This window comes from Myotis yumanensis, unplaced genomic scaffold (assembly GCF_028538775.1).
Source record: "Myotis yumanensis isolate MYYU_CA2020_CCGP unplaced genomic scaffold, mMyoYum1.0.hap1 SCAF_9, whole genome shotgun sequence".
In the NCBI taxonomy this organism is placed as follows: Eukaryota; Metazoa; Chordata; class Mammalia; order Chiroptera; family Vespertilionidae; genus Myotis; species Myotis yumanensis.
The window spans coordinates 33020546-33046651 of NW_027223760.1; the positions used below are offsets into that span (position 1 = coordinate 33020546).

At 45.8% G+C, this 26106-nt stretch overlaps 1 protein-coding gene and 1 pseudogene across 1 annotated transcript in view; both read left to right on the forward strand.

Moving 5' to 3' along the window:
• The window catches only part of TMEM178B (transmembrane protein 178B), a 347775-nt gene that overhangs the window by 290950 nt on the left and 30719 nt on the right, over nucleotides 1-26106 (forward strand). The window lies entirely within an intron of this gene.
• Nucleotides 14676-15879, forward strand: LOC139016890 (melanoma-associated antigen B16-like; annotated as a pseudogene).

Sequence of the window (26106 nt, forward strand, 5' to 3'; positions counted from 1 at the left end):
TTTCATTTAACCCCCATAAAGAGGAACCTGCTACCTTTGGCAGAATGCAGTTGAGTGCTGTTCTATGTAATCACAGGGAGGCAGGCCCCAGGCAGAGCAGTGGGAGCTGAGGCATCTTTCCCCCTGTGGCTGGTATAACTGCATCTGCCCTAGATGTGTGGCTGTCTGAAAGACTGGTCAAATTCTCCTGCAGGTGTACCACCCATGGCACGGGCTAAGCCTCCTGGGCTGACCCATCATGTTGTGTAAGGTTAAGTCAGACATAACCTTACAAAGGAAAGTAAAACAGAAAACCTCTGGGGCCAGGAGAAGAAAACAGGATCATGGAGAGGCAGGCAGTCATTTCTCATTTTCTAGTTGCCACATTAAAAAAAAAGTCTAAAACCAAACAAGTGAAATTAATTATAATAATATTCTTTACTTTAACTCAGTATGTCCAAAATATTATCATTTCAACCTATAATCAGAGTAAGAAATATTAGTGAGATAATGTAATGTCTCTGTATTTGACAGCACATCTCCATTTGGACTATTTATGGTCAAGTGCTCAGGAGCCACATCTGGCTGATGGCTACTGTAATGGACAGCACAGGCCTGGCAGGACAGTATAGGTGCTTGTAACCTGTAACATCAGGGCCATGATCCTCTCCTGCTGTACGTGAGGAAACTGAGACTCAATAGGCTCAAGGACTTGTACAAGGTCACACAGCTGAAACACTAATCAGTGGTTGAGCTGCTGTGGGCAAGTTCAGTGAGGAATATACACTGAGTGGCCAGATTATTATGACCGGCCAGATTATTATGACCACCCCATCAGTACAATGAAGTGAATTAGTTATGCAGATAATAATAAAACCTTGAGAGTATTTGCTTAGGAAGTTTTCAATATTCAGTATTTTTGGAAGTGACAATGAAGTACTGATGGGGTGGTCATAATAATCTGGCCAGTCATAATAATCTGGCCACTCAGTGTACATGCTGAGAAATGTTGGACAATAGCAATCCTGAAAGAGGAGGGAGTAGAAGGAGCTAAACTAGGAGAAGGAAACGAGCGAGATGGGAAATGAACATATGCACAAACTCCCAACTGAGGCGGTATGTTCACCATATCCTTGATCAATCTCACTCCAAGGTCAACTTTAACTTACTCTTCATCCCTTCACCTTCAGCTTCTGTTTATGGACCACTTATTTCCCCCAACACCCGCCTATCTCACTTAGACAAGGAGGTGCCACCAGGCATCTATAGCAATTGAATTCTCACTCACCTCACAAGACCCAGTCAATGTCACCTCCTCAATGAAGCCTTCCCTCACTCTTCCCCATGTAGAATGGATTGCTTCTTCCTCTGATATCCAAACATGGCTTATTGCACTTCACACAGTTGGTCTTATATGTTGTTGAGGTCACATACATGCTGCCTTGTGTAGGGGGCACCTTGAAGGCTGCAGCAGACCCTCCCCTGTGCACCCCCTCAGGGTCTTCCACTGGGCCCAGGAGAAAATGTGCTCTTCATATTTGTTGAATGGTGAAAAGCCTATCTGGCTGAGCATAGCTGGTCTCAAACTTAGGTGATGATGTGAAAAGAGTTAAAGTGGAGTGAAGGACATTCATGGAGGTGGCCAGTCTCAATACCATTTGTAACCTGTAACATAAGGATCATGATCCTCTCCTGCTGTACGTGAGGAAACTGAGACTCAAAGGGGTCAGAGACTTACACAGGGTCACAGTGGAGAAACCAGACCAGCCTCTTGAGACAGTCCCCTAGGGAGGTGGCTCCTGACCTATCTGCTAACAAGCCTACCCTGCTCCATCTCTAGGGAAGACATGTCTCATCCCTTCACACACCAGGTCTGGAGGCCATGGCCTGTGGCCACCAGAAGCCACACCACAGCCGTAGGGGAACCTGTTGCAGGACAGACATTTCTCAGAGACGCAGTCCCTTAAGCACACAGGGCCTCTTCTGCCCTCTCTGAGCAGACGCCATGCACACAAACGAGCCTGGAACCGGAGTGTGGAATCGGTTTGAGCCAAGCTAGATATTCACCACTCGCTGTTTTATGCCTCCCTGGCTGCTCACAGACACAAACCTACAGGGCTGTTTTATGACAGTGAGAAAGCTGTTCCGTTCCCTGGGGAGGCCGGCAGGCAGTGGTTCTGGCGACTTGGCCATGTGTCATGACAATAGCAGGGGCCTGATGTCACAGGAACCTGGCTGGACTCTCACTGCTACTTGGATGCTGTGTGATCCTGGAGATGCATGTTACCCTCCCTGAGCTTCCGTTTTCCTTTCTGTAAATGGACATTGTAGGGCTGCTCTAGGAGTGGATTTGATAATGTGTCAGAGGCCTTTCCTAGTGTTGAGCTCAGAATGGATGCTCAGCGTGGATTTAGTAAAAGCGGGAGGGCTTCCAGATGCTGGAAGGGCTGGTTATTACTTACCCTCCTGGGACTCGTGGGCTTGGACTCTTGCCTCTGCCACTTGCTGTGATCTCAGGCCAGGTGCTCACTTTCTGTGTCTGTTGTCTTATTTGTAAGGAGGGATTGGTAATGGGACCTAGCGCTGTGGCTGTGAAAGCACTAAGTGAGCCTTTCCAGCCTCCTTTCCCTCTCTCATCAGCACCGGCGTTCCATGTGACCTGCCCTGGGCTTCCTGCTCATTCCTTACAGTGGCATCTAACGGGGTTTCTGCGACCCTCCCCTATCCCCCTGGGGCACTTGAACACATCCAGATGTGCAGGCCTAAGCCCTAACCACAGAGTCCTAACACTCGGACACAGAATTGTAGCTGCTCTGACGAACTGATGCCGTTTGAGCAACTGGGCCTTCAGGCGCTTGCTTCATACACAAGGGCAGCCACACCTGGTCAGGCTAAGGCAGGCCATTGACCACTTGTCCCTGGGCAAGAGGAGGGACCGAACCATCCCGGAGGCCCTTCCCCAAGTCCAGAGACAAGGTCATGATCTGAATATATAGCTTACCTTGACCTCACCCGACATTGACCATGGGACCCATTTCCTGGACTATAGAATGAGAAAACACCCTCTGCACCTATCTTGCTGGCTGACATCAGATGGACTAATTTATATGAAAGTGCTTTAATACAGGTGTGGGTATTAATTATATATTAGCCGCCCACTTTCCCTGCCCCTCCCCACACCCACAAAACCCAAATGTGGTCTCCAGAGAAGCTGGACTCCCTCACTAGGGTGCATGCTCACCCCTCTTCCAGAGGTCAGGCATCTCCCCACCTTTTTAGGGCCCACCCTCCGAGCCTGGGACTGTCCCCCAGGGAGACAGTGGCAATGGCAGCAGGATTCCTTCCCGTGGGAACCTCTGGGTCTCTGTAGAGTGGGGATTGGGCTTTCTGGAGTCATAAAGCAGATGTGACAGGCTCTGCAGATAGATTTCCATTTTAATGCCTGTGTCTGGGCATCAAATGTCTCTGTTAGTTCAATCCTTCTTAAAATGGAAGCCCATCGCCCCCGGGTAAGGGGAGGTGTGCTGCATTATTTATTATTTCTTATCTGTTTTTCTAAAACTAGGCTGTTCAGGTTCAAATGGCAGCTAAAATTGCCACCCACCTCTCTTCACCCTGTCATTTTCCAGCTCACATCTGTTCACTGCGCATTGTACGTTAAATGTTACATTACTAGCGTGTCAGAAGCCCCAAGCGGTACCCTCTGAAATCTGATTTGTCTGGCTTCCTGGCAGCGTGTCGGGTTATTTCTGCATCTTCTGTCCTCCCTGGCTCTGTGTCCATCTCTCTGCATTCTGGCCGCTTCTCTATCTTGTGTTCCATGAAGCCCTGGCCTTAAGCTAATGGGATGTTCCTGCCTTCCTCCATTCACTACCTTTTCCCTTGCCTTCCTTCTTTTTATTGTTGTTGTTAATCCTCACCAGAGGATATTTTTTCCATTGATTTTTAGAGAGAGTGGAAGGGAAGGAGGGAGGGAGGGGGAAAGAGAGAGAGAAACTCGATGTGAGAGAGACACATTGTTTGGTTGTCTCCTGCATGTGTGATCCGATGGGGTCTGGGGGCAACTCAGGTACATGCCCTTGACCAAAAATAGAACCCAAGATTCTTCAGTGTGTGGGCCAATGCTCTAACCACTAAGAAACACTGGCCAGGCCCTTGCCTTTTATCTTGACCAAGCATCCAGTCCTCTCTCCTGGATGGCACCAGAGTTGGATATGAAAATGAGAACTCCACCTACCACTCATGAATTTTAAAGACTTCTAACAGAATAATTCAGCCCCACATTACTTGGAGATCTCTAAGTTTATTAACACTGTTCTTACCTTTTTACTGTACCTATATACTGGGTCAAAAGGACCATGTTTTCATAAATTTGATTAACTCCTAGAAGAACAGAGATTAGTTGAAATGTATTTTTACTCAATAAAATCCATCATGTTCTAATGAGGATGAAAGAGAAGCAGTTTGTGTGGGCAGACCTGGAAATAGTTTTGTTTGCTAATACTGGACCTTCCCTCCTATGTCAGTTGTTAAGATAAAAATCCTATAATGAACTTCACATGACTCAATTCTGAAATTGAAGTGGGATTTTGCTACAATTTATACATTTCTAGAATTCACAGCCCCAGGCTTCCTGAACTAGAGGTAAAATAGAGTTGATAGCCGGTTTCTCCATAACGAATTAACAAAGAAAATGAAGTGTGTTCAGTGGAGATAGGAAATGGGGGAACCGAGATTCTAGCACCTCAGTTCCTTGGGTTTCTAAGCCAGACATGGCAAACTATGGCCCTCGGGCCAAATTCAGGCATACCTATTGCTTTGTGTGTGGTTTACTGCACCTTCATGCTACAGCAGTTGAGAGGCAATGGCAACAGAGAACATGGCCTGCAAAGCCTAAAATACTTACTGTTTGGACTTTCACAGAAGAAGTTGGCTGACCTTTGCTCTAAACTATTGGGTGCTTTTTTGGCAGTGATGGTCCCTGAAATGTTCAACTTGAACGATTTGAAAGGCAGCCTTGCTTGATGCCTGAACCAACCAAATAAAAGCAAAACCAAAGAAATAGTGCTCCATAGTCTGGAGCACAAAAAAATATACAATCTGGTGTTGCAGAATCAGAAGATTGTGTTAACTAAAATTATTTTTGTAAATTGTTTACTAACAGATCATCTCCTATTTTTTGTGCTATTCCCCTCAGGAATGGAAATAGTACCATTAACCACAGTAATAGTACATTAGTAGCAAGAGTTCCCACATTTATTGAGTGCTTACAATACACTTTGATTATCTTACATGTATTCAAACAACCTTGAGAGTTGGTTGGTAGTAATGACCCATTTTACAGATGAGGAAACTGTGTATGAAGAGGGTAACTTTACCATGTTTCATATTTGGAAGCACCTGAGCTGGTTAGAACCAATCTGACACCCTAACCTGCATAACAACCCACCACTCATAGGGGGGCCCATCTGTTTTAGTGTTCAGTGAAATGGGATTTTGTCTGGACTTCACAGAATCCTAGAACTTTAGCACTGAAACACTTTGGTACTCAAATAGCCCAGCATACCTCATGTTGTCAGTAGTAATGAGGATGCTTCAAAGTTGAAGAAGACAGTCACATAGATTCTATTATTTGATACTCATGTCAACCCCGTGAAGTAAGCAGGTCTGCTTTTCAGAAGAGGAATGGAGGACCAGAGAGGACACGTGTGCCCCCTGGGGAGAGTCAGGGCTGGGTCCCACCCCTGAGTTTTCTGACTCTGAGTTTCCTTGTATTTCCAAAAGGCTACATGAGCCAAAGATACCATTGATTTCATTTCTTCCAAAATCACCTAGCTTGTTGTCAGCCGCACCAGGGCTAGAACAGGATTGAAAATATAGTCGGCCCTCCTTATCCATGGGTTCCGCATCTGCAGATTCAGCCAATTTCAGATTGAAAATATTGGGGGGCGGGGGAGAATGTAATGCTTTGGCTGATGAGTACTGTGTAGTCAGGCCTTCTGTGGTTGCGTTTGTAGTGAACATGTACAGACTTTAAAAAATACAGCATAACAACTATTTGCATAGCATTTCCATTGTATTAAATATTGTAAATAATCTAGAGACGATTTAAAGTATACAGGAGGATGTGCATAGATTATAAGCCAATACAATGCTATCTTATATAAGGGACCTGAGCACCCACAGATTTTGAGGGGGGGAGGATGGACTTCAGCAGGGGGTCCTGGAACAAATCCCATGTGGATACCCAGGGACAACTGTATGGTGATCCCAGAATATCTGGGCAAGATAGAAAAAAGTCTGATCACCTCCCCAGGGAGCATGAGCAGGAGGTCTCCACGTGCTCCCGGGTAACTGGTTTCTAGTGACAGCTGGGTGTCCATTCATTCCACACCCATTGCTTACGATGTGCCAAGCATTGTATTTGAGCGGTGGTTTCCTGACTGGATGGCTTGTTAAAACAGAGACTTCTGGGCTTCATCACTGGAATTTTCATTCAGTGGGTCTTGGGTGGAGCCCAAGAATTTGCATTTCTAACAAGTTCCCAGGTTGGCCAGGTTGCTGCCAGGGACTACCCTTAGAGAACCGCTGGATTTGAGGCTGGAGACACAGCAAATAAACCAGAGATGGTTGTGGTTCCTGCCCTCAGTATGCGAGTAAGTGGGAGAATGAATGGTGGAGTGACTGAGTCTCCTCGGGAGACGGGCACTGAGGAAAGCTGCCTTCGCAATGCAGTGGGAAGCGCTCTGGCGGAGGTCAGTGTGGGGGGTGCAGGGAGCAGAGAGAAGAAGCCAACTCTGTCTGGATGGGCACAGGAGGCTTTGCAGAGGACCTGGCCCCGGGGGGCTCTGAAGGTCCAGGGGGCTTTATCCGGGCAGAAGGTGTTTTTACACAAAAGGAGCAGCAGGTGACAGGCCCGGGTGAAGGAGAGGGGGGGTGGCCAGAGACCCCATGACAAGTGTGTGTGGGGGGGGGGGGGGGGGGAGGAGTTCTTTCCATTTAATAGAATGAGTAGCATGAAAGATGCATTTGTGGGCAAGAGACGGGGTGGGGTTAGTGAGAGGCTGGAGAGTGCAACCGGAGCCAGGTCACAGAGAGCACAAGGAATCGCTGGGATTTCAATCTAAAGGCAGCAGGAGCCACTGAAGGAATTTACACTATGGGATGGTGACAAGATGAGATGTGCATTGGAGTCCGATGTAGAGACTCCCAAGCTGGAATCGGCCAGCACATATCACTGACGCGAGCGATGCCAAAGAGCCTGTGAGAGATGTGGGTCAAGGCCACTGCAGATGTCTGGTGGGAAGAGAGGAGACCAACCCTTCTCAGCTGCGTTTTATGTGGGACCCTCTGCAACTCCATTTTAGGCCATTTTTTTAAAAAGTCGTATAATAGCTATTATCTCAGAAAAGAAGATGGAATGTTTGTTTGATTCCATTTTGCTGTGTGATCTTGTTCAAGTTACTTACCCTCTCTGTGCTGCTGTGAAATGAGGATGATAATGGGTTGTTGTGAGGATCACATGGGTTAGTGTAAGTAAAATGCCTCAGGTGCATTGTACGTGCTCTGCACAGGTTTGGTATTTTATCAGTTTATTTTAGTTAGCATTTTCTGCTTCCCTAAGAGAAATGATAAGGTTGGATGTTTCTGTGTCACCTGGGGTCTCTGTAATTAGCCTGTTTGCTTCAAGAAAGAGAACAAAGAGTCTCTCCAGTGCACAAATGTAAGTGCTTGTCCTCTTTGACAGTCTTTGTCTTTATTTTTTTTAGAAGTAATTTCATGGCTCATGCCCCTGAGATTCCATCAGGAAAGCAGGGCCTCTCCACGGGCAGATGATCGCCCCTGCTGGGCCTTCATTGGCAAATCTCTGTTCTGATAATTAACACAATGTGGGATTGAAGCGCTCAACTCCTTTCACACTCACCCTTTCTCACTTGGGGTTTGAGTTGTGTCCTCTCTCCTCTTTTGAGCCCTGGGGACACGATGCCTCAGGGTCACCCCTTTGTCCTTGCTCCGTCCTGGGCCCAGCAGCTGGAAGGACATGGTCCAGGCGCCTCCTCCACTCACTTGTCTTGGGCATCCTGACTGCTGCTGCCTTCTCATCCCACTTTCCCCATCGCCTGCTTTCTGGAACATTCCCTGTTCTCTCCCTGATGTGGAGGGGGGACACAGTTCTATTCCGGGTGCTTTGCTTTGACTTGGCATGCCTCGTGGTCTTCAGCGTGGTGCCTGGGTCTGTGTAATGAGCCTCTCTCTGCGCCACAGCTGACAGCCCCTGGTAACGCTGCTTCGCTAATGCAGATGCGACAGATGCCGCCCAGTGAAACCCCCTTGACAGATGCCTCCCCAGGTCAGGTCTCCAGCTCCTTGGGTTCTTGCTCTCACTACTTCCCTGGCATCTGTGTCCTTGGGCATTTTCTTTTGCAAAAAAAACAAGGTTGGTAATGGGTTGTAATAATCTCCCCACACACTCTGGCGTGGGACCAGTTACCAGAGAATAGCAAGGTCAAGAGGTGAGGCGACTTGTAAAGTCCTCGGCAGGGCCAGGTCCTACTCCAGACCTCCTGATGTCTTTCCTGACACTGGCTCTGGAAAGTTAGGAGGGCTATCCCATGCACTCTCTTGTCGCCATTACTACTAGTAAGACTAGCATATTAAAAATGCACCACAATGGCAACTAAACTGGACCCATAAAAATGGTGGAGATGGTAAATTGTATGGTAGGTGTATTTTACCATAATTGTTTAAAAAGGCATGATATCCTGACACAGGCTTCAACATGGATGGAAACATGCTAAGTAAGATAAGCCAGACACAAAAGGACAAATACTGTATGATTCTACATACGGTAGTCCCCCCTTATCCACGGCTTCACTTTCTATAGTTTCTGTTACCCGTGGTCAACTGTGGTCTGAAACATTTAAATGGTAATTCCAGAAAAAATACCAATTCATATGTTTTAAATTGCATGCCGTTCTGAGTAGCATGATGAAATCTCTCACCATCCACTCCATCTTGCCCAGGACATGAATCATCCCTTTGTCCAATGTCCCCATGATGTATACCACCCCCACCCCCACCCCCCGTCAGTCACTTAGAAGCTACCTATGCTATCACATGGACTTTCGCGATATTGCAATGGGTGTGTTCAAATAACCCTTATTTTACTTAATAATGGCCCCAAAGACATTCACATAATTTTTAATAGTCTTTTGTTATGTGTTTTATTTTATTGTTAGTTATTATTGGTAATCTCTTCCTGTGCTTAATTTATAAATTAAACTTTATCATAAGTATATATGTACAGGAAAAAAAATATACTATATTTAGGGTTTGGTACTATCTGTGGTTGCAGGCATCCACTAAGGGTGTTGGATAAGGGAGCACTACTGTATATGAGTTTCCTGTAGTTGTCAAGGTCATAGAGACAGAGTAGGAGGTGGTTGCCAGGGACTGGCGGGAAGGGAGAAAGAGGACTTAGTGTTTAATGGGTGCAGAGTTTCAGTTGGGAAGATGAAGATGTTCTGGAGATGGATAGTGGTGATAGTTGCACAACAGCGTGAATCTACTTAATTTCACTGAACTGTACAATAAAAAATGGTTAAAATGGTGAATTTTATGTTATGTATAAATATTGGAGGAACCACCTCACTGGAGGAATGAAAACATTTTAAAGCACAAAATGAACATTTGGGGGAAGCAAAAATACAAAAATTAATTTTTTGAAGACCCCGTTTACTGATTCAAAGTCATTTTCTTACCTTTGGATAATAAAAAATGTATCGTGTGTAACTTGGGTTGTTCACAAAAGATCATGGTTGATGTATTCAGTTTAAAAGGAGAACCCAGACAAGTCACCCATTCACTTAGCACATTCATGGAGCTTAAGTGGGAGGCACAGTGCTCAACACTGAATGAAACAATCAATGCAAACTCACTAATTGAATTGAATTTAAAATGGTCTACATTCTTCTTACAAATAGCTCGGCAAGCCACTGAACTTAAGAAGTCTAGCACCTTTTGGCTCGTGTGGGTTTTACTGGTGAGTCTCTTTCAGGCCTCCAGGAGGAGGCAGCCCAGGTTGTATTTGGTGATGAGCTTTTGCTGCAAAGACTTGAGGGAATGAAATATGGAGGGCAGTGTGTCCTTGGCTACACAGTGTGGGTCCCAGGGCTTAGCCTGGACTTTATGGGGACAGTGACGCAGTGTTATTTGGATGCCAGGTTGAGCTTGAATTACCTGCCCTTCCTCTATGTCCCTCACATTCCCATATCCCCACAGAGGACCCGAATGGGTCAACTTTTTTCAGTGAGAAGTGACCCTACTGGGCAGGTTGTCCTTCTGAGTTGTCCTCAAAGCATAAGGTTGCTGTAATGATTAAAGGAGTTAATGAATGCAAAATCTTTGAACAGGGCTGTATCCAGCACATGGCAGGTGCCGAATCAATGCTTTCATTATAAGGAAGCGAGGCACAGTGTCAGACCCTAAGGATGAGGGTGGCGGTGGGGAGAGTAGGGGCCTGCAGGGACTAAGTGTGAAATCTGACCAAGGTTTGATTCTCTGTATCAACCTCATTCAAATATAAATTGTCCACAACCTGCTGTAAATGTGCCTGGGCTATAGCATCAAGGCAAGGGCAGATGCAGCCGGATCATCTCTTATACCTATATTTTTGCTTTAGAATCATATCCCCAAGAGATTTGCAGCGGCATGAGTGGGCTGACAACAAAATTCATGCTGTTTATTGACAAAAGAAAATTTTCACTTAGCTTATGCATTTAGAGTCTGGAAAATGTTGTGTTTTATTTTATCTAAGCCATTTGCCAAAGAGTATTTAGACAGATTCGGAGAGGAAATGGAAAGAAATTGCTTTGCCAACATTGGAGTCCAGTTCCCCCAATAATAGTTCACCTTCAAGGGGCAGCTAATATGTGTCCTTTGTGATCCCCTCTAGCCCTTACATTCTGAGGGAGGCACTGTTATTAACTCCATTTTACAGATGAGAAAACTGAGGCTTAGAGATGACTGAAGCCACATGGCTGACAAGCTAGTGCTGAAACCCAGGCAGTCCGACTCCTGGCTCTTCTGGTTTTCAAGGTTCAAAATTTTTAATTAAAAAGGATCACTGTGATTGGCAGACTGTTGCTCTTCTTTAGACCTGTGGAAGGATGCTCAGCTTCATAATGTCACCAAGAACACAGATGATAGCATTCTGCTCCCATGTCATTGTGATCCTTCATGTTCAAAAACGGTCACTTGGTCAGTCAAGAATATTTCCGGAGCACTTTGTATGTGCCAAGCTTGATGCCAAGTTCAAAACAATTTTTTGCTCCCCGTTCTGTCTGAAATTCGGGAATTTATAACGGAAGCAGTCTTCAGGCCATGTGTGCATTTCTTATTTCTGCTTGCCTATAGGAACTCAATTTTGCATCACAGCATTTTTCCTGCCCCAATCACATGTAATCGTTTTTGAGTCACTCTGATGCTTCTTATGTTCTGATTCTAGAAAAGAGGCCTCTTGAAATATTGCCTAGTGCTGAAATGGCATAGTAAGAATTTAAAAACTGAAATCCATAAAATAAAGACCTTTACCAGTATGCACTGTCAGTCAGAGACAGAGATAAGACAGGGAAAAGAAAAACCACTCTGTTCTTTTGCAAGACCTGAGTCCTGTTCCCCAGCATTCTCAGGTCATCTTGCCTAGAAGTAAAGGCAGTGAGGCATTCAGCGTGCAACTGCTCGCATACCTGGTTAGAAGGCTGTCGGTGAGGAAGCCTGCATTGTGATTGGGCTCTGGAAGCCAAGCGCCTCCACAGATGGGCAACTTCTAGGTAGAGGATGCTGGAAAGAGCTGCTTGAACTTCCTCTATCCCTGTTCGCCTCATCTGAGCTGAATGGCATTGCTTTTAAATCATGCTTTGAATATTTTTCTCTTTGATTATAAAAGCAACACGTGCTTATTGTTGAGAATTTGGAAGCCACAGAAGAAGACAAAGAAGAATACAAAAATCACCCATAATCCTCTTTCCCCACAATTAACCTTTTGGTATGTTTTCTTTGGGTCTTTTTTTCTTGCTTATTGTTATCATTAGTGTTTATAATAATTATTATTGCATATCTGGGAGCACACAAAATATACAATTTTCAATTTTGCTGTTTTCATCATTATTTAATTTCTTCAAAAACATTTTGTGGCTGCATCATAGCCCATAATGTGAGTCTATCATAATTTATTTAACTATTTCCCAATTATTGGAATAGCTTTGGTTGTTTTCAGTTTTCACAGTGGGGTTTTAATGTCTGCAATACACTTCTTATGTAGAAGAATATGTTTGGTCAGCTTATAACATCTGGAAATTAATACTTCACTAGGGAGTTTTGAAAGTGACTTATTTCTCAAGCTAATTTACTGTATAGAAATATCATAATTTCAATATAGAAAGCTATTGCCTACCTTTTATCACTATCCCCACACACTCACAAATACACTAATCTACTAGAAATGTATGTTTCTATACTTAGTAATGACATCTACTTAACATAAACTTCATTCAACTTTGACAATTGAATGGTCCCTGCAGAGAGTTAAAAGTTGGGTAAATTATGTGAATGGTTATTATTTGTTTTGCCACAAATCAAGTTAAATTGGTCATGTGCGTGTCACAAGAAGGCGAGTGAGTCTTATGCCTGAGCATTAGGAAGACTTGCTGGGGGTGAGGAGTGGATCTCAGCTGATGAAGAAGAATTGGACACACAGAGACGGAGCAGGTGCCTCTGTCCAGCTTCAGCTTAAGGCAGAGACCAGAAGAGTGGAGAGCATGCTCAGGAGAGGGAAAGCCACTCAGGTGGCTGCAGCACAGAGCACTTGAAAGAGAGAAGAGAGATGGCACTGGTAATGAGGGTCAGATGTGAAGGGCCCCAAACTAGGCTTTCCCTGGGGCCTTGCCCCAGGGACAGCTGGGAGCCATTCAAGGTGTTGAGCACAGAGGTTAGAGCAGCCGTGGGCAAACTATGGCCCTCGGGCCGGATCAGGCCCATTTGAAATGAATAAAACTAAAAAAAAAAAAAAAAAAGACCGTACCCTTTTATGTAATGATGTTTACTTTGAATTTATATTAGTTCACACAAACACTCCATCCATGCTTTTGTTCTGGCCCTCCGGTCCAGTTTAAGAACCCATTGTGGCCCTCCAGTCAAAAAGTTTGCCCACCCCCTGGGTTAGAGAATGAGTCTTGCTTTGGAAGAGTTCCTCTGGCTGCAGAGCATGACATGGGTTGGAGCAGGGAAATTCTGGAGGAAGGACTCCGAGGGTGGGTCAGCAAGTAGGACCAGAATTGAGCTAACTGGGCTCCTTTTGAATCCTCTCATTTTATCACCTCTCCTGAGAGATGGGGAAATTGAGGTTTGCTGCAGATCATGTGTCCAGAAGTTACAAAGCAGGTGTTAACCCTAATCCCAAGGCTCAGGCTCATTGATGACCTAGCCTCAGGGTGAGGTTAGGCAGGCCAAGGCCAGGCAGAGGCAGTGGGGATGGAGGAGGGGATACATGCATTCATTATCATGGAGGTGAGATCCGGTGAACTTAGTAGCTGGTCAGACATGAAGGGGCATGGAAGGAGGGCGATTCCAAATGCCACTGAAGTTCGGGGGACAGACAGATGGTCGTGATGATGGTGATGCTGTTTGGCATCGAGAGAGGGGCACTTAGAGAGTGAAGATGAGGAATTGGGTTTTGGAGGTTCAGAGTTAGAGGCCTAAACCTTGTTGACATGTTCAGAAAGCCATGAGACATGTGGACCAAGGTCTGCACTGCTGATGTAGCGTTAATAGACATCAGATTAGTGGAAAGTTAGCTCTGATTGAAGTAGGTTGCAATTATATTTCAATGCAGCCAAAGCACAATTTAATATTATAAATTTTAAATAAATTAAAATTCAATAGAGAATGTTCGCTTTAAGTTCTTTGGGGGGTCCTAAGCTCCCAGAGCCAGAGGGAGCCAGGTTTCAAAGTCTTCCGAGTCTAAAATGTTGAGTCTCCTTGCCCTGTGTCCTCTGGTGCTGAGCCTTCTGCGCAGGCAGAACAGCGTGTTCCTCCTTTTAACCTCATCAAGAACATGTAGATGATCCTGCCAGTAGAGTCCATTCTACGCACAGACCCCTGCGGTCCAACCCAGGGTGCAGGAGTGTTCCCCTGACTCCTGCATTTAAACCCTACAAGCACCGAAGGCTCTGACTCTTTCCTTTTTCCAGTGACAAGGACAGTGTCCCCAGAAGGCAGGAATGAACCCCAAGAATGAGAATTGTCCTATGGGGTGGAGTGGGAGGGCACAGCAAGTGTGAGACCGGATGAGCTGGTGTCAGATAAACAATGTGGCTCCTATGCCTTGAGAAATCATTTGAGGAGTAGAAAAGGCTGGGTATCCACATCTAAATTTCTTGCCTTCAATATTTTATCCATTATCCTTTAAAAAAAATCCATGCTCTATTCCCCCCCCCCCCCCCCCAACTTGAAGGTATATCAAACATACCATCAAACATACCAGTTCTTTGGGAGAACAACAAAAAAAAAGTTTTTGCCGAGGCGGGGCTTTCTTAGATGGAAAGAGGGAAGGAGGCTGTAGTTCGCAAAGACCAGGGAGTGATTCCCCATTGTCTTCCTGTTCACACTCCTGATTACCACCACCCACAAGTGTCCTCATGGCTTTTCCTCAGAAGAATCCATAGTGCTCACCTGATCAACTCCTTCAGACCCACAGTGAGACCCAGGGCCTGGAGGTTGCACAGGAGTCCAAGGCTCTGGAGGAGGCCTGTCTCTCCTCCCATCCTGAAATGCCTGGCAATCTGAAGGAGGCTCCTGATGCTGGTATCCCCAGTACCTCTGAGAGTGCTCAGAGTTCCTGCTCCTCCTCAGTTGTCACCATAGTCTCCTCATCAGGCAAATATGTGAGGGCTCCAGTAGCGAAGAGAAGGAGGATGGCACCTTAGAGGCAGATCCAGACCCAAGAATGTGCCCATAGACCAGTGATGGCGAACCTTTTGAGCTCGGCGTGTCAGCATTTTGAAAAACCCTAACTTAACTCTGGTGCCGTGTCACATATAGAAATTTTTTGATATTTGCAACCATAGTAAAACAAAGACTTATATTTTTGATAGTTATTTTATATATTTAAATGCCATTTAACAAAGAAAAATCAACCAAAAAAATGAGTTCGCGTGTCACCTCTGACACGCATGTCATAGGTTCGCCATCACTGCCATACATGCTGTAGATGAAAATGTGGCTTCATTGGTGAATTTCCTCCTGCTCACATATCAAATGACAGAGATAATACCAAAGAAGATATGTTGAAGATTGTCAGCAAAAAGTCTGAAGACTACTTCACTGACATGTTCCTGAGAGCATCTGAACGCATGGAGATAACCTTTGGCCTTGATGTGAAGGAAGTGGATCCCACCAACCACTGCTATGCCATCTTCACCAAACTGGGCCTCACCTATGATGGGATGCAGCATGGTGAAGTTGGTGTGCCTAAGACTGGCATCCTGATTCTTATCCTGGCCGTGATCTTTATGAAGCGCAACTGTGCCACTGAAGAGGACATCTGGGATGTTCTGAAGGTGACGGGTATATTCTGGGAGGAAGTACCACATCTTTGGAGAGCCCAGGAAGCTCATCACAAAATATTTTGTGAAGGAAGAATACCTGAAGTACCAGCAGGTGCCTAACAGTGATCCTGCACAATTTGAATTTCTGTGGGGCCCAAGAGCCCATGCTGAAACCACCAAGATGCAAGTCCTAGAATTCATGGCCAAGGTTCATGGGATTGACCCAAGTTGTTTCCCATCTCAGTATGAAGATGCATTGCAAGATGAAAAAGACAGAGTCCAAGCCAGAATTTAAGCGAGGGCTGTCTCGACTTCCCTGGCCACTGCCCGTTCTATGGCCAAGCCTCGCAGCTCCTGCCACACTTAGGGAAGTCAGGGATAATTTCCTTATGCATTGTTTAAAGAAGCGGTTCATGTTCACAGAATTTAGGTCTGCGATGAGGCTTAAAGAAACACACTATATATGCCTGTGTTCCTCTTTTACATGTGTAACCTGAAAATGTATTATTTTATTTGTTGAAATCCGTATTACTCAAATATTTTTTTCTGTTTTTGTTTTTTAGTATAGGTTTAATTAACTTCAAAATTTCTAAGTTTATGAATGATATTGGTCATTCATGTAATGCTCTAAGGAGCTTTTGTATTAAGAGTTTGTCTTTTTTGGAAAACAAAATATGAAACCATCCATCTTACGTTGTCATCTGGAAAAAGACAAAATGGCATTGCTATAGCCATGTCCCTGGAAATGTAAAGGAAATGAGCTTTAAGAAAGTTGGGATCAATAGAGAAAGAAAAGGAAATCGAAATGATACTCAAATCTTGGCTTTATGTTCTTTTTAGTTCTTGTTGTGTAAAATTAAGTGATACGGACATGTATTTGCCACGCTTTTTCAAGAAGCTACAAGAAATAAATGTTAATAAATTAGGGGAAAAAAAGTTTTTGCCCAATGTTTCCCATTTTGTTCTGAGTTTCCACACATCTGCTGTTGACCCTGACCTCAGTAATGGGAACCTTGCTGGAACAAACTTCGATAGGCTGCCATGGAACAAAGACAACATTGAGGGCAAAGGGAGAGAGGGACACACACGGGGCCAAAGGGGTGGGGATGCTTGTCTCTTACAGAACCTGACACAAAGTGCATAATGAGCATTTACTTAACACAGTCAGACACTGGCAAAATTCACAAGTGACTGACTACACATGAAGCATGAACCATGTTCCCAGGCATCTGAGACTCTTCAAGCATAGAAAACAAACCATGCAAAGTGGAAAACATTTGAAAACATAAAAGTAAAGCATTAGGCATCACTTTACAAGAAAACAAATAGAAAAGGCTTTCTCATCGACTGGCTCTAAGTGAGCTGTGCACTGTCAGCAGTGCCTGGCACATAGGTCATGAAGAAACGTCAGCTCCTGTATCCCTTGCTAACTGATCTTCTGGGAGAGGCACTGTGGCTCCTACTGAGTTCTGTACCTTCTGGATGGAGTAATCATCCCTTCATTCTATGGCTATTTAGAGCCCCTACTATGTATTAGATGCTGTGAGAGACACAAAGGAGGAATAACGCCACCTTGGTTCTCTAATTGATGGAATGACCCTCTGTATTTTACCCCATAACACCACTTCCTTCCTCTTCTTTACAATCGGTCTACTTGAAAGCATAGTGTTTAAAGTGAATTTTACCTCTTACCTCCAGTTCATTCCTACTAACTAACTCAATGAGGTTGACTTCCACTAACTGTCTTTTCAAGGTCACAAGGGACCTCTTGGTTGTATATCTAGTAAGACTCAATGCGGGGAGAGACCAGGCCAGTTTTATGAACTGCCATGTTCCCTGCACTAGCACAATGCCTGGAACACTACTAGTGCTCAGCACGTCTCTGCTGAATGTTTTATGACATTATGTCTTATTCATCTCAGCAGCACTGGCCATCATTGAAACCCTTGCTTTGTTTCACTCCCATGATGTCTCTTAGGCTGGATTTTGCCCTGCCTTTTTGACCATCCATTTTCCTTCTTCTTTTTTCCCTCTTCTCAACCCTTAAATACTGGTGTTCAAACTTTGTCCTTAGCCGCCTTTTCTCCTCACTTTTATACACCTACCCTGGGAGAGTAGGCATTCAATCCTATGGTTTTAATGACATGAGTCTTATATCAATATCTCAAACACTAATCTCCTTTCCATGCGTTAGACCCACACAGCCAGGGCCATCATGTACGTCTCCAACTAGATGTCTCTTAGGCAATTAAACTGAACTTAACGCCCTCTCTTCTTTTACAAGACCTGTCCCTCTTGTCCTTCTATCCCTTCCCCCCCAAAAGAAATAAAAATAAATCCAAACAGAGAAGCAATACTCTATGCCTCTTCTTTTGTTCTGTCTTGGTTAATCACCATTTTCTGATCTTCCAAGCCAGAAATCTTGGATCATCAATGACTTATCTCTCTCCCTTCTCTCTTACATTCAGTCACCAATTCCTGTCAATTCTACTGCCTTTCCCTCCCACACCCTAAGTTCTCAGAGAACTTAGCTGGTTACAGTGAGTACTTCTTTGCTTCCAAATGTTCCTTTCCCAGAAAGGCTCCCTGTCAGCACTTGGTGTACTTCTCCTTTGCTTTCCCATGTGGTGTGTGGGCTTGCATGGGTGCACCTGCACACACCTGCAGTGCAGGGCTCAGAGGAATCGGCAGGCTTGTGCATTATTTTTCATTTTATTTTTTATTATAAATTTTTCCATGGTCATTGACACTCTTCAAAAGAGTAATTTTGATACAAATAATATTCAATTACATTTTGTTTAATGTTAAATTCTCTTTTGGGGTTTGAAGTGGCATAGAATCTGAAAGGGCCAGAGGAATGCAAAGGGCATGGGCATATCAACCCCTTTCCCAGACCCACCTCTCACTGGCTGAGTGACCTTGATCAGCTGAAATTCTGTCTCAATTTCTAAGTCTACACAATGAGAGAGAAAAAAAAGCATCTACCTTATAGAGCCATTTGGAAGGTCAATGGACATGTTCTACATCAATTGCCCAATCCAATGCCTGCATGTAGTAAATGTACAATAAATGTTCATTTCCCTTCTCCAGGCTTTTCAAATTCTTTGCTGTCAACCACTTCTCAGGTACCTGCAGCATTTTCTTTCTGGAAAGCATAGCACCCTCTAAGGTGCCCATGTGTTTTAAAGCTCCCATCTTCTGATTGCTTTATGGGAACTCTGTGGGGGCACACTCTTGCCAAGCCATCTTGATTTCTAGACTCTGTACTCAGAGCAGCTTCAGTGACACATGATATAGAGGAGAAGATATGGAGCTTCTCTGGGATGGAATAGGAGGTGGTACTGGTCTAGTTCATCCCTCATAGTAGGAAGACCCCCAGGACCGAGCGAGACCCAGAGCCAAGCTGGGTCTACTCAGGTGCATCTGGTTGGCTGAGCCACAGTTTCCTTTTCATCCTTTTCCTCTGTAATTTCCACTGCTGCCTTAGCAATGTGGCTGCAGGGACAAGGAAGTCATTCTTGTGATTTTTTTTGGGGGGGAGGGGGGGACACTCTGTCTCTCTGTTCTGGGGCTCCCCCCGCTTCTCCTTTCTTGTCTCCAGGCTCTTGCTTTAGCTGCTGACCTAGCTTTCATCAGGAGAGTAGAAAGTTTGCAATTTGCCTTCCATTGTCTTGACAATGGATGTGATGTGTATATAACAGCATCACACAATATGCCTATTTATGGCAGCTCTCTGATCTGAAGCAGCATTGAGGAGGAGGAAGCTTCTACATCTTCTGGCCTAGAAATCGTGTTGGTTTTTTTTTTTTTAATTTTCACCGCAACTATCTTCACCTGTGATCTCCTCCTGACTTGAAGGGTGGTGCAGAAATATCTGTGGGTTCCTCATCTGTGGGGTCTCCTATGTGTTTATTAAACTTAAGGGTAGGGAGTCCCTAAATTGCATGGCCTGGTGTGATCTGGAATCTGGACCTATTTTAGTGCTCCTATATGACAAAAACTGTGTTGGATTTCTAACCAATAATTCATACTGGCTTTTAAAAATTATTTAATTTGAAGGCGAAGGAAATTGTCTTCAAGTCACTATGACATTTGGGTTGCAGAAGTGGGTCGAATTGGGTAGATACATCCTCAGCGTGTGCTATTCCACGGTACATGTAGTTTCAGTAATTGTTACGGCGTGGGATAGTGAGCTCATTTAGCTAACACCTGCTCATGTCAATGACATGGAAATAAAGTAAAACAGGCATGACAACAGGCCTGAACAAGCTCACATTTACTGGAGGGAGGGAGACATAAATAATTGCAGTAAGACTTGTGGAATGTACTGGAGAAGTGATATCGTCCGATTGCTACATGTGTGCTGATGTACCTGGAAGGCTCCCCGACATTTACTTGTCAGGGAAATCTTTAAGGATGCGGAGAAGCCTGTCAGGTGGAGCCTGTACTAGTAGGTAGCCGTGTTGGCAGGAGCACAGTGCAATCAAGGAAGGAGAGGGGAAGTGCCACATCTTTCAGGGAAATGCAGTCTGTTATGATGAGTTACTGGGGCTTGGAAAAAGATGGACCTTTTTGGGATCAAATCTCCAAGTCAGGCACTTTCTCATTGAAACATAAGAATGATTTGTTTTCACATAAAAATACTTTCTTAAATATAACTGCAGTACAATACCGAACCAACTCACACTCTAGAGCAGTGGTTCTCAACCTTCTGGCCCTTTAAATACAGTTTCTCATGTTGTGACCCAACCATAAAATTATTTTCGTTGCTACTTCATAACTGTAATGTTGCTACTGTTATGAAACGTAATGTAAATATCTGGTATGCAGGATGGTCTTAGGCGACCCCTGTGAAAGGGTCGTTCGACCGCCAAAGGGGTCGCGACCCACAGGTTGAGAACCGCTGCTCTAGAAGAAAACTACAGGCAGAACTTCCTGATAGCTACTTCTGTTTTAATTTTAATTAACTAGATCATGGAAACCTTCCCAACAGATTTGCAGTCTTGCCCATGTCTCTTCCTTCCAGAGCAGTGTAAATGCTCACTGTAAGAGCCCAGGGTTCAAATGGTCTCTATGGCCACTGGCACCTCTGCTATTAGCTGCTGTAGCCTCCAGCTATTTTGGTCCTTGGAGAATAAGAGGCATCCATACTTCAGGGTGAATGCATCTCAGTGTTAATAAATAGAAAAACAGAGCCTTCACCTTGGCCTCTGCAGATACCTGAGAGGCACACAAACAGATTCCAGAAGCCTGTTCCCTCTGGGCACCAAAGCCTTAATTAGGAGCTAACCCCAACATGTTACTCAGCTCCTATGTGCTCATGTACAGCAAATGCAAAGAATGTGTTACATGAAAAATAGAGAGCCAATTCAAGTGACTTCCATTTCTATTTATACTTACATAGCTCAAGCTTTGTGTCAGGTACTGTTTTAAGCAGTTTACACATATTAACTTACTTAACCCTCTGAATATAAAATCCCCTTTGAAATAAGTGCTGTCATAACCTCCACGTACACGTGTGGGAACTGATCTAACTTGCCCAAGTTCACACAGGCATGGGTTTGAACAAGGGCAGCCTGGCTCCATGAATCAGTGCTTCCATCCCCATCTGTTGAGTCCAAACTCCCACTTCCTTCAGATATGATTGCTGCACAGAAGGTCACCCCCAGGGACTGACTAATTCGAGAATGAATGTCTAGAACCCAGAGCAGCTGACACCCTTCCACAGGCAATGTGCTCGCATCCTGCAGAAGGAGAGCTTCCCGGGAATGAGGCGCACCCAGAGGTGCCCCGTGCGGCCCGCATGGCCTTACTGGTCACGCCACACTCTTGACGCTGGGGCCGTTGTGACAGTGTACCTACCGTCAGTCTTCACCATCACAACGAGGTCTAACCCGCACTTTCCCTCACCGCGTGTGTGTTTTGAAATTCCAGTCATCATTTTTGTGTGCAAGGTCTCGAAAGAGCAAATAGAAAGCTATTCGGAGCATATTTTTCTTTTCTAAGCGGCATTTATTTAAATGCATGTATCCTGGTTTCCCATGTACAGTTGCAAGCAATACCTTTCAATTTAAATGTTAATAGGAGTGTAAACTTCAAAATCAAAATTTTTCCATGTGGGAGAAGTGCTTTTTCTGCTTCTATTTAATGGTTCTCCCGCCTCTCCTCCTCCTCCACCCTCCCTCATTATCCACCCCCTTCTTTCCACTGTGCTGAACTATATTCTTTTGCTGAAAAGTTTAGAATGCACCTTTCTGTGTTGAAAAATTAGCATTTCAACGGCAGGGTCATGGAATGTAGATAATGGAGTCCAACCCAACACAATTCATGAAAAGATTTTTCTTTATCTCAGTCTTAGCCCGTGGAATTGGCCTCTTTATTCTGTTGTGTTTTTTTCCCCAAGGGGATTATTCTTAGGCTGACCATGCAAATATTCTTCCAAGGCTTCCCACAGGTGAGTTAGGTCTTTCTTTTCTTTATTTTTCTCTAAAAAGACAGGAAGAGACAGGAAAAAAAAAAAACACCTCTAAGTGATGTAAGTTCCTGGGTGCAGAGTACTGTTGTGGGCCCAGTGAGCTGTCACAAAGAATAGAAAAGGCAGTTTTTACTTCTAATAAGATAACATTGACAGGTAGGTGACCTAGGTGGGCAGGAACGGGGGGCCATGTGCATATGGGACATTCCATAGGCAGAGTAGCCCCTGGGATTTACCCAAGTACAAACAAAAAAATTAGAGATTTTAAGGTGATGAGAATAATGGCTAATGCCTTTAAATTCAAATATGGCCAGTCTACTTACCTTTCTAGGGACCTCGTGGACTTTTATTTACTTCTTTTCTCTTCCCTTCATTTCCTCATTAATCACATTTATCCTGTTACACTGTGTGTGGTTTGCAAGCCTCCTTTCATCTTTTTTTGGAGTAGGATGGGACTGTTAACCCATAAATTAGAAATGATTTTACAATAAAAGCTTCAGCGATTTTGATTCTTATATTTTAAGGTGTTATTTTTGTTCTCTAGATAGTTCTTTTCAATAGTATCCTGTTCTTATTTAATGGAGGTAAACTACATTTCTTCTGTCTCTCTGGGAATAGTAATAAGACTTAAATGATTGTTCCTTCTCAGAGTGTCTCTCCTTGAGGTCTTTCTCCCAGGATTCAGGCTTTTCTCAGTGATGCTGGCTTGTCTGGTTGGGGTGCTAAAGAGCTGCTCGAAGCGCTGAGTGGGTGGGTGGGCTTCCTTGGAGAGTGGCCCAGGGGTTTCTTCTGAGGCATCCCCAGTGGCAGTGGGGTAGGCCTTTCCTCTTGCACTGGTCATCACTGCAGAGGCCTCTCCCAGCCTCCAGGCTGGAGGGCAAAGGCTGGGCCATGAGCTCCTGGGAGCCGAGTAGAGAGGGCTGGGGTCTCAAGAGTAAGCATCAGTGTTCTCTATGTGCACGGCCACGCAATCGCCCTCTGTGCTGTGGCTCTCAGCTGTGCTGGCCAGCCAGCCTGCGCGCGAAGCTTGGTGGACGCCCCCCCCCCCCGCCCCCCCCCCCCCGCCCCCCCAGTCCTCAGTACTCGAACTCCACTGTCAGGGTAGGGGAGTGAGAAGGGAGATCTAGGGTTTGAGTTTCATCTCAGACAACTTCCACCAAATCCCTCTTTTGTGCCCCTCCCCTTGTTTACTTGATCCAAAGGCAACTGCTGGGGCCAGTTCATGAGCCTTCTGGGCATGGGGCAGGTTGGTTTGCAGCTTCCCAGGCTGCGGGCTTTAGGTTTGGCTCTGAGTCTGCTAAGTCAGTCACACTGTCCATCAGCTCCCCCCCACCCCCACCCTTTTTTTATTGTTTGTTTGTTAATCCTCACCTGAGGATATTCTTTCCATTGATTTTTCAGGGAGAGTGGAAGGGAGGGAGGGGGATATAGAGATAGAGATAGAGAGATAGAGGTAGAGATAGAGGTAGAGAGAGGGAGAGGGAGGGAGGGAGGGAGGGAGGGAGAGAGAAAGAGAGAGACATCGATTGGTTGCCTCCTGCAGGCACCCTGAATGGGACCAGGGCTCGAACCTGCAACCCAGGTATATGCCCTTGACTGGGAATTGAGCCCGGGACCCTTCAGTGCACGGGCTGATGCTCTAACCACTGAGCAACACTGGGCCAGGGCTATCCATCAGCTTTTGTGTGGTTGTCATCCTCTCCTTTCCTATTTTTTCCATCCTTATACATTTCTATCTTTAAAAAAATCTCTTACCTTGGGAGAAAGAGATGCTGGATACATTTGTCCACTGTCATGATAACCCAGTAGCTCATTAGTTACATTGTGAATTTCATTTTCCCACACAGCTCACTCTCCTTTTACTTCACTGGCTTGAGATAGTCCATTATGTAACTTCTTTGGCTCTTGCTTTTCTTCTCTGTAAGAGAGGAATAGTCTTACCTACTTTCCTGGTTGTTGCTGCAGCTACTCTGAGTTACCACATAGGTTTTAGGGATAAAATAAACAGTTCTGGCAAAATCAGGCTCACGGGGGCGATGGTGACGATCCTCCCGGGTCAGTGAAAATACTCAGACCTGATCTCTGGTTTTCATCCTTCCTTCTCAACCAACAATTTAGCAGGATCCTCAGCTTCTGTTGACATAGCCCTTTGGGGAACAGCAAAGTGCACTTATCCATGTGAGAGGCCACAGCCCTCCCCGGCCAGGGACACGGACGACCAAGATGGTCTTGGAACTTCGGAAGAGGAATCATCCTCACCATTCCCCTTCCTGCTTTCTCCTCTTTTTCTTCTAAGTAGCACACACCTTACTTTCCCCTCCACTAATAAGAACCTTCCCTCTCTCTCTGACTGGCATTTCCCTTTTCCTGCCCAGCCCATTTCCCGGTCCCTGGCCCTGGTGGAAACACCTTAAGTGACACTTTATCCACTTACCCCCCCACCCCCCCCACCCCCCCCCCCCCCCCCCCCAGCCTCCAGGCGGTACCTTTGCTCCGGTGGCCTGCAGAGCGGGGAGCAGTCAGGCCGTCCCGTGAGCAAGGCTGAGTGCAGCAGGGAGGGGCTCTCTGGCTTCAGCAGGGTCGTCCACTCTGGTGCTGCTGAAGGGGCCAAGATTTCTCCTAGAAACCCCCACACACAAAGGGAACCCCTGGTTCCATAGGGGCAGAGGAGAGAAGTTTCCCGACCTATTGAAAGGGATATGAACCTCCTTTCCAGCAAAAATACCCAGCCTCTCCTCCCATTCCCACCGCCCGTTGCCCCTGAGGACAGTGGAGAGTGGACGAAGCATCTGGAGCAAAGAGTATGTCGTCTCCAGTATGAGTCCAAATGGATGCGCACGTAGAGGGGACCGAGGAGGGAGCTGGGGCCTGGCTCACTCCAGTCTGTGGCGGTGGCCAAGGAAGAAAGGACTGATCTTGGTGGCAGTGGAGAAAGCGTTGTGGGGAGCTGGAGGGCGAGGGGGACCGTGGGCAGCTGAATAAGGGGTGGTGCTGGCCCGGCTGGCAGGCACGCTCTTTCCCGACTCCATGCTGGTGGTGGCTGGCTGAGCCCGGAGCAGGGAGCCTGTTTCCTCAGACACATTTGGTGACATGAACACATTTGACACCTGATTCCCATGGGCATGAAAATCAAGCATCCTTGGCAGTTCCCATAAACGACTATGATGAGTATTATACCTGGCCGGGCAGGCCTCCTGGGTCAGTGGGGAGGACCTCGGTAGAGCAGGAGCCAGCTCCCTGGTGGACTTGTACCTCTGTGACAGTGCACGGGTCCGTCCTGCTCCCTGTCCAGGCCCCTCCTCACGGGACAAGCTCAGCTGCTGTCTCCTAACTCCCTCCCCACTTCCCAACCAGTTTCCTCCAGGGCTGATCTTCAGTGTCAGCGTAAGGACATGGACCAAATCCCTCTCCTGGGGGCGGAGGAATGGAAGGTCTCAAGCCCGAGTCCCAGGATCTGCCATGGCTCCCAATGGGGTGGCTGGAGTGAGAGGGGGATAGAGGGGATACGATGCCCTCGTGAGGTATGCGGATCCCAAGGTGTTCCCCACTGAAACGTGGGGGGCATTGTTTCCCGGGGATGGGAGTGATGTAATTTCCCATCAGGCTCCCTGCCCTGCCCCCTCACCCTCCCTCTCTTCCTCTGGGGGAGGGCAATGCCCAGAGGTCCTCTAGCCTTCTCTGGCAATGTCCTCAGGGGCAGAGGCCCTGGCAATGGCTTCACTCCTGCTTGGAGCCTCATCGGAAGGATGGGGGCTAGTGGATAGACCAGGGGTGGGCAAACTTTTTGACTCGAGGGCCACAATGGGTTCTTAAACTGGACCGGAGGGCCGGAACAAAAGCATGGATGGAGTGTTTGTGTGAACTAATATAAATTCAAAGTAAACATCATTACATAAAAGGGTACGGTCTTTTTTTTTTTTTTTTTTTTTTTTTTTTTTATAGTTTTATTCATTTCAAACGGGCCGGATCCGGCCCGTGGGCTGTAGTGTGCCCACGGCTGGGATAGACCCAGATATAGATGGAAGGACAACACAGGAGGACATGGAG